Source organism: Erithacus rubecula (genome assembly GCF_903797595.1).
Source record: "Erithacus rubecula genome assembly, chromosome: 5".
NCBI classification, from domain to species: domain Eukaryota; kingdom Metazoa; phylum Chordata; class Aves; order Passeriformes; family Muscicapidae; genus Erithacus; species Erithacus rubecula.
The window spans coordinates 58,601,225-58,618,288 of NC_136687.1; the positions used below are offsets into that span (position 1 = coordinate 58,601,225).

The following is a 17,064-nucleotide window of genomic DNA, read 5'->3' on the forward strand; positions in this document are numbered from 1 at the left end:
ATAGAAGCTATTTGCCTTTTATGCCTTTGCAGTGTAGTATTTCCAAACAATTTGCCAAAGACCTTGTAAACTTTTTTTTTTTAAAGAAAGTTAAACAATTCTGCACCAGTGCTTCTGATTACTCTGCCAAATTTGACATGTGACTTCTACAAAACCTGTTCACTCTTTACCTTCCTATTATTTTATTTTTGTAAATTCCTCTTATTTTACTCCATATTGAAATTTCTACCCATTAGTACACTACAGAGCTCCTCGTTAGAAAGTTCTGAAATCTGTTGTTACATGCCTATTTGTAGAAGATCAGTAATGCTACCCAGAGACAAGGATTGGCCAGGATATTAACCAAACTTTAGCTTTTTAGGGTAAATTAAATTTTTGACATGAAATTAAATTTGTTGTTTAGATTAGTCAAAAACTGGCATACTTAGAACATTTTTCTAGCTATCTAGTAGAAGTTCAGAAGAAGTGCAAGATGAGGAAAACCAGCTGTAGTTCAAATCATAGATGTTCTATTCTCCTTTGTAGAAAGGAGACAGTGCCAGATCTTATACATTAAACCAACTGCTTGGTTTGGGAGGGTTTGGTTATGTGCTCTTGTGGGTGATTTTATTTTTTTAATTTTTTTTTTGCCAAATTGTTTTTAGTGTTCACATCTCAGTGGGGTTTTCTGGTAGTGGTTGCTTTTGTTGTTTTTGGTGGTTTTTGTTTTTGTTTTTTTTTTTTTTGTTGTGTGGGTTTTGGTCACTGTTTTTGTGTTTGTTGTTGTTTTATTTTTAACAACATGCATCTGGCTTTTAGGCTTGCTTAAGTTCTTAGACTGTCTCCCCTCACTGTTTGAAATGTCTGCCTGTTATTAAATCTATCTGTAGACTTTTGCCATTGACCTTTTCTTTAGAGCAATATTTATGAGACTAGCACAAATGTTGTAACTCAAAAGCTCCTGAAACAAAAAAGAATATCTATGTACTGTTTCAGAAGGGTATAAAAGCCTTCCTAATATAAAAAACTTGTGAAGATTCCCATGAGAGAAGATAAGCCTGAGCATTAGCCTTGATGTCTCCTTTTTCTCACAGCCTTACACTGGAGTGCTAATGGATCAGCTCTTTAGAGAATTGCAATTAATTCTGTTTCTGCTAAGTGCATTGCAGATACCAGTGCAGCATAGCATGTGAGTGACAAGCTCCTGTGTCCTACCCACCACAGGTGGTTTCATTTCATTGGAGCACAGATCATGGGATGCAGCACTACTGCTTTTTTTTTTTTTTTTTTTTTTTTTTTTTTTTTTTTTTTTTTTTCAGGAGTTATTTGAATGATGTAGGTTTGATGTGCTATGCAGTTGAAGTAGAAGGAGAAAATAATAAAATAAATAAAAATTTAAATAGCCAGGAATGTGCCACCTTTTCAAAATTAGTTGGTGGAACTGCTTTTAGCTGACAGTCTTTGATTTTTATAGATATGTCCTAAGTACCTAGCTTAAATAAACACTTAAACTAAAATGGGACTTTTTGAGGATTAATGTCAGTGTAGCCCAAGATAATAATGGGATTCAGTGAGGCCAACATGTTTGGCATTTTAGAGAAATAAATAGTGTGTATCAACAGTTTTTACTGATGAGATTTTCTGTGTTTGAGGAAGAGTTTCTGATCAATACTCTGGTGAATAATCAGTGTTACTTGGTCTGGGTTTTATCAAAGCTTTAATAGCTTCCACTTTGTTGAACATGGTTTTAATACCACATGTGACCATCTTGAGCAAAGCCAACTAAAACTGATGAATCCTTTAGGATACATACAGCAACAAGGAAAGGTAATCTTGTTAAAGAAATGAAAATAGGTGAAGAGAGACAAGAAGAGAGAGAAGAAGGGTGGTAAAGGTTTTTCTGGATGCATCCTTTCTCTTTTTATATGTACTGACAATACTTTTCTTCTATTTAGGAACTTTTATATAGCTTTTAGATTTAGATTTTTGGACTGATATCTGGAATGCTGGACACATAGCATTGACTAGAAGTCAAATTATTGTTTAGAATACTCTGAAATTCCTCTTTAATGAGCACAGCAGCTTTGGTCAGGTGCGTGGGAGGTACTTCTGTGATCCCCAAGTTTTGTGTTGTCCTTATCCATCATTCTTTTCTGATCCATGGTGCCATCATTGACCCTGCAAATCCCCCTGAACACTTTAAAGATCCATCTTCAAGTATGAAGAAATGGTTGTAAAGTACTGGTGCTTGCTGTGTTTCTGTGGTTGCCAGTGATCACAGTATGTTTGTGTTGACAAGGGGGAATCTTAAAATTTTCTGGTGCTGTTTGAAACAAATCATGCTTCACTTTTTTCAGTTTGAGTTAACTTAAATGTGGGGAAAATATCATGTCTATTCCCTGAGTTATAAAATTAATGTTTTGAAATAATTTTGTTTGAGAACTGAGCTGGGAAACTAGGACACAAAGAATTCTTGTGGCATAAAAATAATTAACACTTAACTAGGCACTATTAAGACTTAGGTCTCTAGCCTATTTAAAAAAAAGGCAAATTGAAGAGAAAATAATGTTTTCATATACATTACCACTAAAATCTTTACAGAATTATTTTAAATGCTCAGTAATCTAGATAGGAGAAAATTGCATATGGGAAGTGGTAGAATAAGGGAAAAACCCTCAAGTTGTGCCAGGGGAGGTTTATATGGAATATTAGGGAAAATGTATTCACTTAAAGGGTTGTCCAGCATTGGAACAGGTGTCTAGGGAGGTGGTGGAGCTAAATCCCTGGAGGCATTTAGAAGTTGTATAGATGTGGTGCTTAGGACAGGTTTTAGTGGTGTGCTTAGTGGACACTGTCACCACATTCCAGTATGTGGCTGCAGAGAAGATGGAGACCCCATTTTTCACAAGGAGTCACAGGAAAAGAAAACTAATGGGTAGAAGTTAGTCCTGGGGAGATGGCTTCTAGGCAGAAAAGGAAAATTTTCACAATGAGATGAATTAGTTGGAATAATATCCCCAGGGAGTGGTGTATTCTCCAAATCTGGACACTTGTGAAATTCAGCTGGGCAGGTTGCTGAACTGTCTAGTCTTTTGTCAAGAAAGGTTGGACCTAGTGGACCTTGGGGTCCCTTGCAATCTGGAGTTCTGTGGTTTAAAAAAGGCATTTAAGTTCAGAATTTCTGTTACTTCCCTGTGCACTCTGGCACAAGTTGAATGTGATTGTTGAAGACAGATACAAAAGCTTTGTTTTTCACTTGAAATCTTTCCTGTTCTGGTTATACTGGTAGTTACCAACCTGCTTGCTTGCTTTAGACTATTACATGCATTAATCTAATGCCAAACTTCAGAAAGAATGCATATAATAATTCTAAAATGTTCAGATGGGCCATTCTGTTCCACTAGTATATTGTATTTCTCCCTCTATTGGTAGGTTTAGTCTGACTGCTTTTTCATTACAAGGGGTCACATGCTGGTGTGATCCACTTTGAAGTAGATTTGGATCTGAAATGTTCTGAATGTCTCTGTTGGGACTAGCAGGTCTTTTTACTTGTGTGAAGCAATAGGTCATGTTCCCTTGCGCCTGCCCCTTCCTGCTCCTGATAAAATTGCAAACAAAAGGGTAGGATGAACTTTCATACCTTATTCATTCTTCTGTCCTTTTTTATTCAGTGATACATTATTTGGGTGTTCAGCCAGCTTGAGCGAACTCTAAAAGTGACATGAGACCAGGATCAACAGTATCATTGACAAGAATGTGTAGTTTGCCTTTTAAACTTTATTCACGTAGAGCCTGGTTTTTGAATGTCTGTGCCCCCTCATGCCTCAGTTCCCTAGCTGACACAAATATTTTTTTGTCTAATCTGTGAACAGCCTATGCTTTTAGCCTCATGTCACTGTTTTCACATTTTGAAATTTAATTCAGACTTAATTTAGTTTGTGGGGAAATGTTTCCAGTTTGTTTCTGCTTGATGGTAGAAATAAGCTGGATGGATGTCTGACCTACTAATCATTTTTTTCCCCTTCCAAAACTTGAAAGGAACTGGAAATACTTTTCCAGTCTCTTTACCTACCACATGAATAACAAGAAATACAATTTTTTTTGTGTATGTGCAAGCTAATTTGAATGTTTTCAGCTCCATTCTACAGTGTTTTCAATGTGGGTTTTTTTTTCAAAAGAATTTTTGCGTACATGATTTAATTTATATAAAGTAGGTAAATTAACCATGAGGTAGAACTATAATTAATTTGTTACTTGATTTCTTAATTGCATACTCACTTATTTTTTAATTATATGCCCTATCCCCCAGCTTCCTTTTATAGAAGGTGATAATTTTGGAGAGTAAAGCTCAAAATTGAAAATGTCTTTATAAGGATCATTTCAATGCTCAGCTCTATTCTTAAGTCAAGTATTTGTGGTTACACATTTTAGAACATTGTTCCCTGCTCACTGTGTAGGGAAACATAACCTGAAAGCAAAGGCCTTGCTGCTGTGAAGGAAGCAGCATGATTTGTGTGTAAACATTACAGGCTAAAACCCTAATCAATAGAAATGTGCTTATGAATGCTAGAAATTCTGGTTAAGAAGATGGGAACTGTGTTTCCATGGTCTCTGGTTATCATCAATGAGGATTTTCTGGGTGATCCTGCTCTAACAGATTTGTTTCTCTTTCTCTGCCTTAAGGACAAGTTCACTAAAGACAAAGTTTTGCACTGAATTCTGCATTCCAGCCCTTTAATGTTGCTGTTCCTATGTCTGTCTTTGTCAGAAAAGAGCTCTCATCCCTGAAACCAGATGATAGTTTTGTTTTCCTGGTGCTAGACTTACCTAAATTGTGACTGCTGTCTTCTAGTCCTCAAAATTTACACTGAAACTTCACATTAAGGTCAGAATACCCTTTCACTGGAATGATGGAATCTCACTCATGTGAGATCTCTAAATTAGATTTTGTATACCTCTTTCCATTTATATGGGAAAAGTAAAATATCACTGTCCCTTTTTCAGATATATTAAGAGTTATCCTATTTCAAGTTAGGAGCCTATACTGTTAAGTCAGCTACACAATTCTAAAAGTCACTTCTAAAAGAAAAAAGGTCTGGTATTGAGTTGTATTGGATGTGATTTTTGTTTGTTGCTTTAAGTTGTCCCCAAGGGGAATTTTTAAATTTTTTAGAACAATCAGTGAAATATGTAAATGTGTAAAATATGTCCTCAACAAAGTGTTGCTCTTAAATGTTGCTGGCTCCTTCTCTGTTCTTTCCAGTCTTGCAGGAGTTCCAAAGTTGTAAATACTCAAATGTTCTGCTTGTACAGGAATATATATTTTCTGATCCAAAGTGGATAGAAAAGTGTTGAAGGAAGCCAACTGTTGCCTATTAAGTAACATTGTTGTGACTTGTAAAGTGGGAAAATGGAATATGTGAAACTGCAGCTTTCATTTTGATGTATTGCTGGCTGTTACTCCTTTCAGAATTATAAAAGACATACTTAAGTATGAATTGGAGAATAATGTCAGAGGAAAAAATGTTACTTTTGGTAATGGTTTAAAATAAATTAAACTTCAGAAATGTTCAGAATCAGGTGTTTCTATTTTGATTCATTCCCTTGCATTAATATAGCCCCAGTATTTTTTTGTAGTAAATGACCTTTTCTATTTGAAATCAAAAAGACAAAGAGAAATTACAGGCAAAGCTTTTTCTTATTTTCTTCTACTCTGAAACAAGAACACCTTCAAGTTCAGTAAGTAATCAAACATTTACAAATGAGGGAAGGAGTAGAACTTTACAAAATATACAGAATTTGCAGAATGACTAGGTTGGAAGAGATCTTGAAGATCATCAAGTCCAACCCATGTCCTAACACCTCAATTAGACCATGGCACTCTGATTAACTCTGTGTAACACACTTGTGCTTCTAGAAGGAGGTTAAGGTGAGCTGATGCCTGACAATTCCCAAACTCTTCAACACAGCAGTGCATCAAGTGAGCAGCATGATGGCTGCATCACTGTTCATTTGTGTGCATCAATGCAAACATTCATTAGAAATTGGAAGAAAGGTCAAGACTGTTCTCTCAACTATTCTCTCAACAGTTCTACATAATTTGACATCATGATGACAACTTCTGCCTCTGATTCCTCCATTAATGTTTATATAAAGTAAGCAAATTTGGAATGTTCCTAGTTTAGTTTGACTCACTATTAAGCAAATGTTTGTGTTTAAGCAAAACTCTTGAAGTCATAATTTAGCCAACTTCATCTTGCAATCAGTGCCAATATCCCTTTTTCCTTTAAAAATTTTAGGAGGAGTGGTGAATGCTAGTGAATTTTTTCAAATTATAGAGCTTAATGAGAACCAAGTTCAGCAAATGTAGCCCATTGACTTTACTGTGAACTCTATTCAGATTAGTGCATGGTGCCAAAAATAACATTGCTTCCTGTTGATACCAGTTACTGTATGATACAAATTACTGCATGTACTGCTATCTTGTCATTTTTGTCCTTATAAATGACATTAGATTTTGTGATTCAGATAATTAATATGCATATTAATTTGCAAATTTGTTTGCTTGTATTCTTATTTTAGATAAAAGTTTTGTAGTACAGTTCACTCTGCTTTTAGTTAAATTTTATGCCAAATAATTTATTGTTACTTAATAGCTTCATGCCAGCAATGCCTCAGCTTATGCTTTGTGTGCAATTCATATTTGTCTACCAACAATGTAGGTTAGAATAGCTGAGAGGCAGAAAAGTTATAGGGCTCCCCAAACTATTGTCAGGTGCCATTCACTTTGACTTGACTGAGAATGCTGTGAAATGAAGGTTTGTAAGGTCATGCCCATAGTATAGGACGTATTTGAGATGAGAACTCAAATTCAAACTCAGCATTGCTGTGTCTTACACTGACTTTGTAGATGAGTGAGGTGTGCACACACTGTACATAAACTAATTATATTAAATATTCTCTTCGGTGGAAAAAATGTCCAAATAGTACAAAGCATATTAAAATTAGAGAACTAAGTGAATGAAAGCCAGCTTTTTTACATAATTAAAACATTTGTTTTCAGATGTCATGAAACTGATAAAATAGTAGGATTCAAGTTATTTTTTTCAAGGGTAAGACTGAATGATAAAGCAGAAGAAAACAGAAAATTAAGTATGTGCTAAATATATTTATGGAGGTGAAAAAAATGTACTCAGAGATAAAATGCAGTGTGCTTTATTATATCGAGTGTATTGAGGATGAATGAGAGATGGTAAATTAAGATAAGCCAAGAAGAACATGAATATTGAAATTATTAACAAGACAGTTTTGTGTTGAGCTGTGAATCTTGTATCTTGGGCTGCATAGGTTAGGAAAATTTATATTCTATTGTGGACTATTTAGCAATTTTCAGGATAGGTTTTTAGGTTCATTAGGGATCAGTTCACTTGTATTCTTTGTGGGTTTTTTGCTTGTGGGCTTGGTTTGTTTTTGTTTGTTTGTTTGGTGGGTTTTTTAGTTTTTGTTTTTTTGAGGGGAAAACATTCTAAAGCATCAAAAATACTATTTTTTTGATCTCACTAGCTTGAAAAAGGTCTTTAATTGTGATCTACCAATGGCAAGGTAGAGAAACATCCTTCAGGAGAAGAAACAAGTGTGAAATGGAGCTAACTTACAAGTGCATCATTATGGTGATTGCAGCTATACTAATGAAAGCATTATTTCAGGTACTTGTTTCTGCAGGGAGAGAGGTTGTGGATTAATTAAGGATTAGCACAGCACTGGAATGTGATACTGTTCTTTAGTAAGTCTTGTATCCCCTGGAGACCTCAGGAAAGCAGCAGATTGACTGAGCCATTGCAGGTTCTGAAGTCACTTTGTTCTCTCTTTGTTCTTACTTATTAATAATAGATTCAGTTGTGCTGTGTGTACTTCTGCTCTGCTGCAACTGACTGAGAATGAAACAACACAATAGGTTTGTTTTCCAGGAACTTAAGGCTAATATTCACCTTTCTTCCATACTTTTTAAAGGATTCTATGAAGACATTATCTGGCACAGTAGCAACAGTTGATGGAAGTGCTCCTTCAGCAGCAGAGATTCCAAAATGTGGGCTAAATATACTGCTCATCATGCTTTTAAAACCATTCATGACTACTGGATACTTTGAAAATATTTTATTTTGTTGATAGGAATGTGAATGAAATCATTCTGGTTAATGCAAAACACAGGGCTAGAGGGATCAGGGAAAAAAGGTGCCTAGAGAACACAGCAGTTGGAAAAGTGGTGAATGTGAAAGAAAATATCTAAATTATTTTTATGGATTCTTTGCTTGGTGAAGGTGGAATTGGAATATTTGCAACTATGTCTCAAAGGGTGCTTTATCAAATTGTACATCATGTGCTGTACCTTCCATGGCTCTTTTCCCTCACTGGTAGCAGGGCACCTGCTGTCTCTTGTAATAGCATTGCCTCCTGCATACTGACTTCTCTCAGGAAAAGTTAGTGACCTTTTCTACTTAAGAAACAGCAGAAATTGGAGCTGGTTTGGGTCTGATTTGGTGAAAGTCATATTTTCTGCATCTGATATTCAGAGCGTTAGAGCAGTGACTGCTGTAATTATTTCTTTATTGTAGCATTCATTTAGGCTGGTCTTAAAAAAAAAAAAAGGAATTATGCCAGGTAATGTGTATTGTTGCTTCAATTTCTTCCTGTTTTCTGTAAATGAGAGCTGGAAATGCAGTTTGCCCTGTGTGGAGTTGCTCTGACTGAATGAGGAAGAGATGCTGATGAAGTGTCACCATTGCAGACCCCTGTGCCAAGGTGCCTGAAGAGCTCCAAAGGGAATGTGCATTCTGTGTGGAAAGCACTTGGCAATATGTGGAACTTTGGACTGATGATCCTTTTCTTCAAAAGCCAGAGCTGAGCTTTTCCTGAGCACTCCAAACTGGATTTTCATACCTTGGTACATAAATTATTTAGCCCTTTTCTTAGGCTTCATTAATGTCAAATTGTTGCAGAGATATGTTTCAGCTGTTTTTAGTCCAGTTGGCTCATCTTGGTTTTAAGGTAGTTTGGTTTAGGCAGGTCTGTTTGCTTCTTGCAGTTTTTCTTTTAACCTGTTAGTTTTCTTTCTTCCCTCAGTTCTCCATCTGCCTCCTCATTCTATTTTTCTCTTTAGCCTTTTTTTGTCTTGGCATTTTGTCCAGTATATCCATTTTTATCCCAACACTTTTCCTGCATTAGCAGTAATAATTTCTCATTTTATAGCCATGTTTTTTGTCTTTGATGTGATGCATGTTTTAGAGGCTACATAATTTCAGTGTTAGCGGGCATATCAATATTATGTTGCATTTTCAAGAAGCCATTAAACCTGACATATTTTGTGACTCCTACTCTTGTATGCTATAATTAACCCTAACTATTAATCAAGGCAGAAAGACTAGTAACTAATATAATGAACTAATTCCTTGCCACATTATTAAAGTAAGTTATTATTTATTTTATGTGGGGAAGTATTTTATGTATGTTAGGATGTTGTAAGGATGGGAAATATTAAAATGGTTCAGTTAACAAACTGAGATTGCTTTTTCCATCTACTGAAGAGACTGGTTGTTCAAGAGATTGAATGCTTTTACACCCACTCATTGTTCACCATGCAATAAGAAATACTGTGCCTCTTAAATCAAATTTTAACAATCTGCTCCTAATTCAACACCCATTTAACCTTTTGAGCCTAATGATTTTCCAGTAAACCAGCAAAATCAGTAGCTTATCTTAATATGTCAGACAATTTTTACCTTTAGAGGGCTCCTTAATATTTGAAATTGAGGGTTTATTTGGCTTACAGCTGAAAAACTACTGTAGTTTTTCTTGATGCTTATGGAATGCTAATTGGTTGTATATAATTGTGTGCTTCATTGTGATGTTGCTGCTAGTGTTTGGATTGTGTTGACTTATTGTCAGCAAGATCTTAAGTTTCCTTAACTTTCAATACAGGACATGGAATTAAATCTGCACTCTTTAGTAATAACTCTAAAGCTGATAGACCTCAAACTTAGTGGACTCTTAATTTTCAATAAAGAAAAGTTGTTCAAAAATTTTAAGGTATTGCTATTTCAAAAGAAATTGGAGCAGTGTTTTAAAATTCTACTGATATTTGCCACAAAATTCAAGAAGCTGGAGTGTTCTGCAGTACAAATGCAATTGAGTTCTGCTTGTCCTGTGTTGTGCTAATTTGTTTAATTCCATAGAGGCTGGGTGAGAATCTCAGAGGAAGGTTAGAATTATGTTTTGTTCATGACCAGAAGGTGAGTCCTGCAGATAAAATGTGTAGGGTTTTTCCAGTTTCCCTTTTTTTTTTTCCTTCCTGTAGTTCCCCAGCCCAAAAATTTAAAGTTAGATGTAGGATTAGTCTTATCTGTTTATTCTGTTAGTTCCACAATTTAAACTTTCATGAATGTTCTCTAAAAAAGGTGCACTAAGATCAATCCAAGCAGGCAGTGCAGGAGGAGGATTGCTTGGCTTTTACCCTCTGGGGGAAAGGCAGAACTTGGCTCTGAGGTCATCTGTGGGATTGGATCATATCATGAATTGGTTACAAAACCTTTTCAACTGCTCACAAAAACATGGATCAGAGTCATAAATTGAGCTAATTTGGGAAATAACAGGTAGTGTGTAGCCATGGATGGCCGGGAAGGTAACAGGCTGCAGCCCCCATAGATGGGAATAAACTCAAGGAAAAACAAAGCTATTTCCTGTCAACAATTTTCATGAGGAATAATGTGCACATTTAATGAATAAAGAGTTGGTGCTGCATAGCTATTACTCACCTGTTCCTCCTGTTTTTGGGTGGGTTGTTTTGGTTTTGTTCTTTGGAAGCCTCTTTCTGTATTTTATCTTTGAACCATCTAGGACAGAAGCATTAGTTGTTGGCAATACAGAAATTCAGCAGCTGCTCTCAGGAATCATTTTCTAGATTTAGGTCTCTTCAGCTGTACTTATTTTTGATTCTGCTATCTGATTTGATGTATTTTGTAATTTGGGAATATTCTGTGGAAGGCCAATTTTATACTCTAATCTTGCTATGAATAAGTGGATATTATATGTAGCTTTGTTACTCCTAAATAAACCATGTTTTAATTATTAGTATGTAGTTTATGGTGTGTAAGAATATGCCAATAAAAACATGTGCAGATTTTTGTGGACATAGGAAAAAAAATCTATACTTGAAGAAAAAAATATCATTTGGAATGGGAAACTGCATCTATCTAAAGTATTCCACATAGAGAAATAATAGTAAAGGATTAAAGCAAAAGGTCAGTTCCTGGATTGCCAGCAGTATTTTGTTCAGTTGGAGAATTGAACAGCAGGCTTGGCACACCTGCATTGATATTGACAGGTGGTGTTTTTCTTGAAGGTCAGTAGCTACACCAGGTGAAAAATTCTATGCTCAGGCAGGAGACACTTTGACTAGTGATAATAGCATAAAAAAATTGATTTCTTTATTTTGCTATGGATTCTAAAAAACTAATCTTGTATCTTGTGCTTTATTATTTTGGGTTTTAGTTCTATTATTTTATTTTGTAGGCTTAGTAGTAACAGGATGATGCCTCTTCTCTGTACAAAGTGTAACAAGTGAAGATCCAGACTGTGCCCCTGGGTGGGGCACCCTGGATGCACAGGTTGGGGAATGAGAGGCTGGAGAGCAGCACTGTGCAAAGGGACCTGGGGCTGCTGCTCCAGGAAAGGTGAATGTGAGCCAGCAGTGCCCTGGCAGCCAGGAGGGAGCCCTGTCCTGGGGACATCAGGGACAGCATGGCCAGCTGGGCAAGGGAGGGATTGTCCCCTCTGCTCTGAGCTGGGGCAGCCTCACCTCCAGTGCTGGGCAGGCTGGGGTGCCACAGCATAAAAAAGACATGAAGCCATTAGAGAGTGTCCAAAGGAGGGCACTAGGGTGGGGAAGAGCCTTGGGGGGAAGCGTGTGAGGAGTGGCTGAGGGCACTTGGTTTGTCCAGCCTGGAGGAGGCTGAGGGGAGACCTTGGTGAGAGCCACAGCTCCATGCTTTCCTTGTGAGGGAAACAGAGGGACAGGCACTGAAATCTTCTCAGTGGTGACCAGTGACAGGACAAAGGGAATGGCAAAGTTGTGTCAGGAGAAGTTTAGGTTGGATGTCAGGAAGAGGTTCTTCACTTGGGGATGGCTGGAACCTGTAACAAACTTTGCAGGGATGAGTGAGATTAATTTGTTTGGGTGATGTTTGAGCTGGTAGTCTCAATTTGGTATAAAATATTTTGCATGGGACAGAGGTGGGACCAAATGTCTTTTTTATTTATTTGTCGAATACCTAATATTATAAGCAAGTCAAACTGACTTACAATTTCTCACAGTCTCTGTTCTGTGTTGTACTTTCTAATTTGTGGCACCAAAGAGCTGCTCTAGATCCCCTGGTCTTTATACTGTAACATTGTTCATATCTGCTCCATTGCACAGAGCACTGCTTCATCAGCAAAGAAGCAGGTTATAGTGAGTGAATACAGAAAATCTCTAGATATTATGCCTTCATCTCTTTCTTAATATAAATAAATGAATATAAGTTTAATCTTTATGGTAACTGGATTTTAGAAGTGGAAAAATTGCTGTTAAATATTCTAAAAATATGAACAAAGTGATTTGGAATTTTTTTCTCTGAACTCAGTCATTTTCTTTGGAGAAATCGTTGTTTTAAATTGAAATACTGAATTGGATGTATACCTCAGTGGATGAGGTTTGTTCTGCTGGCAAGCACCCCAGCAAATTTGTGCTCTAAGCAGTATGCTGATTGCATTAGAGAGAGAATCATTATCTTTGCTCTAAGTGATTTGAGATGATTTGCCCTAGATCAGCTAGTCCATGAGGTTTTGTAAGCGTGCAGCACACTGCTTTCCCTTTTTGTGCTAAATGGTTGCCTGGAAAAATAAATGTGGCATCTCAGTGTGTTGCCTTTTTACCCAGATATTTGAATTTGTGTGTGTACATGTGCAAGCACAGCCGTGTGTACCTGGGAGGACAGAAGGTGGGGGAAGCAGTGATAAATACTTGTGCAGGCATTGCAAGCTGAATCTTCAAGCTGCCAGAATTACTGCTACAGGAAAACAATATATGATGCATATTACATAGCAGTGAGTGTTTCTGTTCCTCTTTTTAACATGTGAGGAAATGCCACAGTTCCCCATTTCTGGGATCCAGAAAAGTGCCCAGCACATGGCTCATCCTATGCTGCCAGTCTTTACTGTTCTTCAAAACACACATTCTAAAAAGCTAAATTGACTCTTCTTTACTCAAAGTTCATAAGTTGCTTAAAATAATCTATTTTAGGTCAAGACTACTGGCATGTGCTACAAGTTATAAGTGCTTCTATGCTCCAGGATGAATTTTTCCATTTCTGTTTGTGTGTCCCTCAAGGTGCTGTGCAGGTAAACATAAGAGTCAATGCAGTTCTCAGGGCATCATGGAGTAAGGAGTTCTGTATTCTGCTGAGATGTCTAAAATGCTGATGGAAAATGCTGCTTGGAGTCAGTTTTCTGAAAGGTCTTTTCTTTGTAAATTGACTAAGAGTGGATTTGGGATAAACTTTTTTTTTTTTTTTTAACCCTCTGTAAAGGTTTTTTAAAGCTATTTCAGATTGCCCTGTTTCTTACAACACTTTCATGATTTACTGGCAAAGTTATTTTCTTTAGTGTGAATAGTTATCCTGCTTCTTTCTCCTAAGAACTGGCAATTGGCTGAAATTCTCATATTTAAGCTGCTACATTGACCATTAATAACATGTTTAGCATAAATGCTTTGCCATGTAAACTATCATAAGTATCTAAATGCTTTGGGTCATGTTGAACACCTAAAGTGTAGGCTTGTTCATTTCCTGAAATAATGTGTAATCCTTATTGTGCTTTGGGTTTTAGCTGTATATCAGCAGGTGCTGTTGCCCTTGCACTAAGGAAAATCCTTCTGGATATAAAGAAGTTCACTTGTTTGAACCCCTTCTTTGTATCAGCTTCTCCTTCTTCATGTAAGTGAGCTGAGATATGGTTTGTGTCCAGGGCAGGGCTTTGTGTGGGGGTGTCTCCCACCAACCTCTGATTCCTGCACCTGTGTTCAGCTTTCTGTGGAGTTGAGTAGCTCAGATCAAGAAGGTGGTGCTGGAGTAGGTGAACAGGAGAGAAGAATGTGTGCTGAGTGAAAAGTCATCCTGTTCGTGAGGGCTGTGGGAAGGATTGAGACATGGTTTCCTGCTTTCAGATTCTGCAAATGTGTGTCTATTTTCTGTACTGTTCACTGGACTGTAAAGTAAAAAATTATTAGCCACAAATTTTATAGTAGCTATGCTGTTTTTGAAGCCTGGTGTATTTTACCTTCAGAAGTGTGGGGTTTTTAGTTATTGTTTGTTTTGGGGTTTGTTTTTCTTTCCTCCTGTTTCTCCTGGAGTCAATCTCTTGGAGAATTAAAAGGAGATTCTAAAAATTTTCAGGTAGACATGACAGCAGTTACCCAACCATAGCTTAGGTATCCCAATCTATTCTTGGGGGAATTATTCCCTCAACATTTAGCTAACAACAGAAAATTAAAAGGGAGATGATTTACTTTGAGAGCATGAGTGTAACAACTCAATGTGCAAGCAGACTTGTTTGCTTCAGGAAACTTTAAAAGGATGTTGAGTAATTGTCTCTTGGCGTGACATGTGAAGAATGGATGGATAAATTAAAAAAAGAAATAGCAGTCTGAGTAGTTACAGATTTAGCTAGGATACAAAAAGATAATTTTTCTTTATAAAGAGATAATAGAAATATAGCTGGCTTTAGGAATCAGTTCTCCATGTGATTTGGCTGTCTGAATTCATAAGAATATTGCTATGCTGTAGAACTACACTGCAGTGAAGAGAGATGGTTTCTAATGGCCTTGACAATAGCTGGGAAATCACCTCTGGATATCTACATATACTGATCAAATAATACCCTGGCATATAGGAAGGAATTGCTGATCCCAGGGCCATTTCTTTCAGTTTTAATAATAAACCAGCAAAATCTGGTGCAGTGAAGAGAGTTCTGCTGAAATATGTGCCCCAATGTAATTGCAGTCTGCCTGTCCTTCCTCCAGCCTGCCTCTGTGGCATTCAGCTGAGCTGTGCCCCTTGTCTTCCTTGTGCAGATAAATTAGGCTAATAATGCTAAATGTAATGAAAATGTGCAGTAGGCTTAATATGCAATATATGCTATAATTAAGAATACTTTTACTATTATGCACTTGACAATTTTAGGTCTACAAAACCACCTAAATATCCCCTTCTTCTATTACTCTAATTAAGCCTCTACTAAAGTGAGAGAGTAAATAATTTGAGTAGAATGGAGACTGTATTCTAAGAGAAAAATGTTGCTTTTCAAACTTCCTTTTCTAACAGTGGTATGAATTCTGTTCCAAGTTCAGGCAAGGGAGGAATATAGAGTTTTCTCTTTTGTTTTAAGATAGTGCAAATAATTGTAATAAAAGTGCAAGCTCTGCAGGCTGCTTTTAATGTATTTATAATGTTGCCTTGTAAAATCATTACCAAATTCTAATGGTACTTTTTTATTAACTCTCATCATTTAGGATCAGGTTGGTCTTGGAACTAGCAAATGGAAGCCTTGATCAATTTATTTAACCAGAGCAATTAATTCAAAATTCAAGCTATTTCAACTTTTTGAAAAAGAGCTTTTCTTCAACTATTTGAAGAAAAGGGTAATGTATTTTTCAACACTGGAAGAATTGGTACCTCATGAAAAAAATGTGTCTCTAGAATAGGGAAGGATGACCATGGCTAGAAAAAGCTGCTTCAGGCTACTATGCCTTTTGTTTTTTCCTCTGTATGGAAAGGCAACTTAACAAGTAGTTTTGTTGCTTGCAGCAGTGCTGAGCCTCAAGGGGAATCCAAGTGAAACAAATGAGTTTTTGTTCATTTTTATAACTTCTGTGAATCTGGAAACAGGTGGTTTTTTGTTTTTGTTTTTTTTTTTTTTTTTTTTTCTGTATGCAGTCCCAAAATACTATGTTCTGTCTTGTCCTTGGTGGCCTTTCAAAATGTGGGACCATTAGGGTAAGGTCTCCACAACTACCTGAAGGGGAGGGTGTCAGTCTCTCCTCCCAGACAACAAGGGTGAGGACAAGAGGAAAGAGTCTCAAGTTGTGCTGGGGTGGTTTAGATGAGATTTTAGGAAAAATTTATTCACCAAGTGTGGCTGAGTCACCATCCTTGGAGGGATTTAAAAGATGTGCAGATGTGGCACTCAGGGACATGTTTTAGCAGTGGGCTTGGCAGTGCTGGGTTAATGGTTGGACTGAATGTTCTTAAAGGTCTTTTCCAACCTAAATGATTCTGCAGTTCTTATTCTGTTTAGTTTTTCTGACCTGGATCAGAGTAGTATTCACATCTGTCTTGTGAAGGGTTGTAAATTAGAGAGAGATTTCTTTCAGAAGTGATGAATTTCTCACTCTTAGTTTATGCATGTATTTCCATTTTGAAGAAATGATTCCCTTGTTTTTCTTTCCACCTCTGTTAGTGGAGAGTTCAAAAAGCACAGAATAGTTTTCAAATGGGATTGCTTACTGAAACCTCATCTCTGTTTTTGAGCTGTTGGCTAAATGAATGCATGGTAGCCTAATGTATCTGCTGTATTGGTTTTAGGAATCTGGATGTGACTGCCTGTCCCTGATGCCATACACTAATGCTTGCTATTTCAGCTTTCTGTGACACTTGAAAATTATGCAATGAAATAACAGAAATGAAAATTAGAATTGCAGAGAAGAGAGTGAAACATAAAGGGCTTGATAATGTCAATTTTGCTTATTAAAAAATCTATTTTGAAAAACCCCCAAAGTGCTTAAGAAAGACATACCAGATGACTGAGACTCTTATTAAAGAATGTTTTTGGAGTCTATAGAGCTACACTTAGGTTATGATTGTTACTTCTCAGATCAAAGCTACAAAATAGATGACTAGAAAGAAGATTTCAGCTGTCTGAGAGCTTTAAAAGACAGACAGGCAGTCACTGCTGTTGTGAAATTTCATTCATTAAGCACAGTAGGAGTATAATGCTCTA

General features: G+C 36.7%; 1 protein-coding gene across 4 annotated transcripts in view; it reads left to right on the forward strand.

Moving 5' to 3' along the window:
* The window catches only part of INPP4B (inositol polyphosphate-4-phosphatase type II B), a 279,334-nt gene that overhangs the window by 49,592 nt on the left and 212,678 nt on the right, over positions 1-17,064 (forward strand). The window lies entirely within an intron of this gene.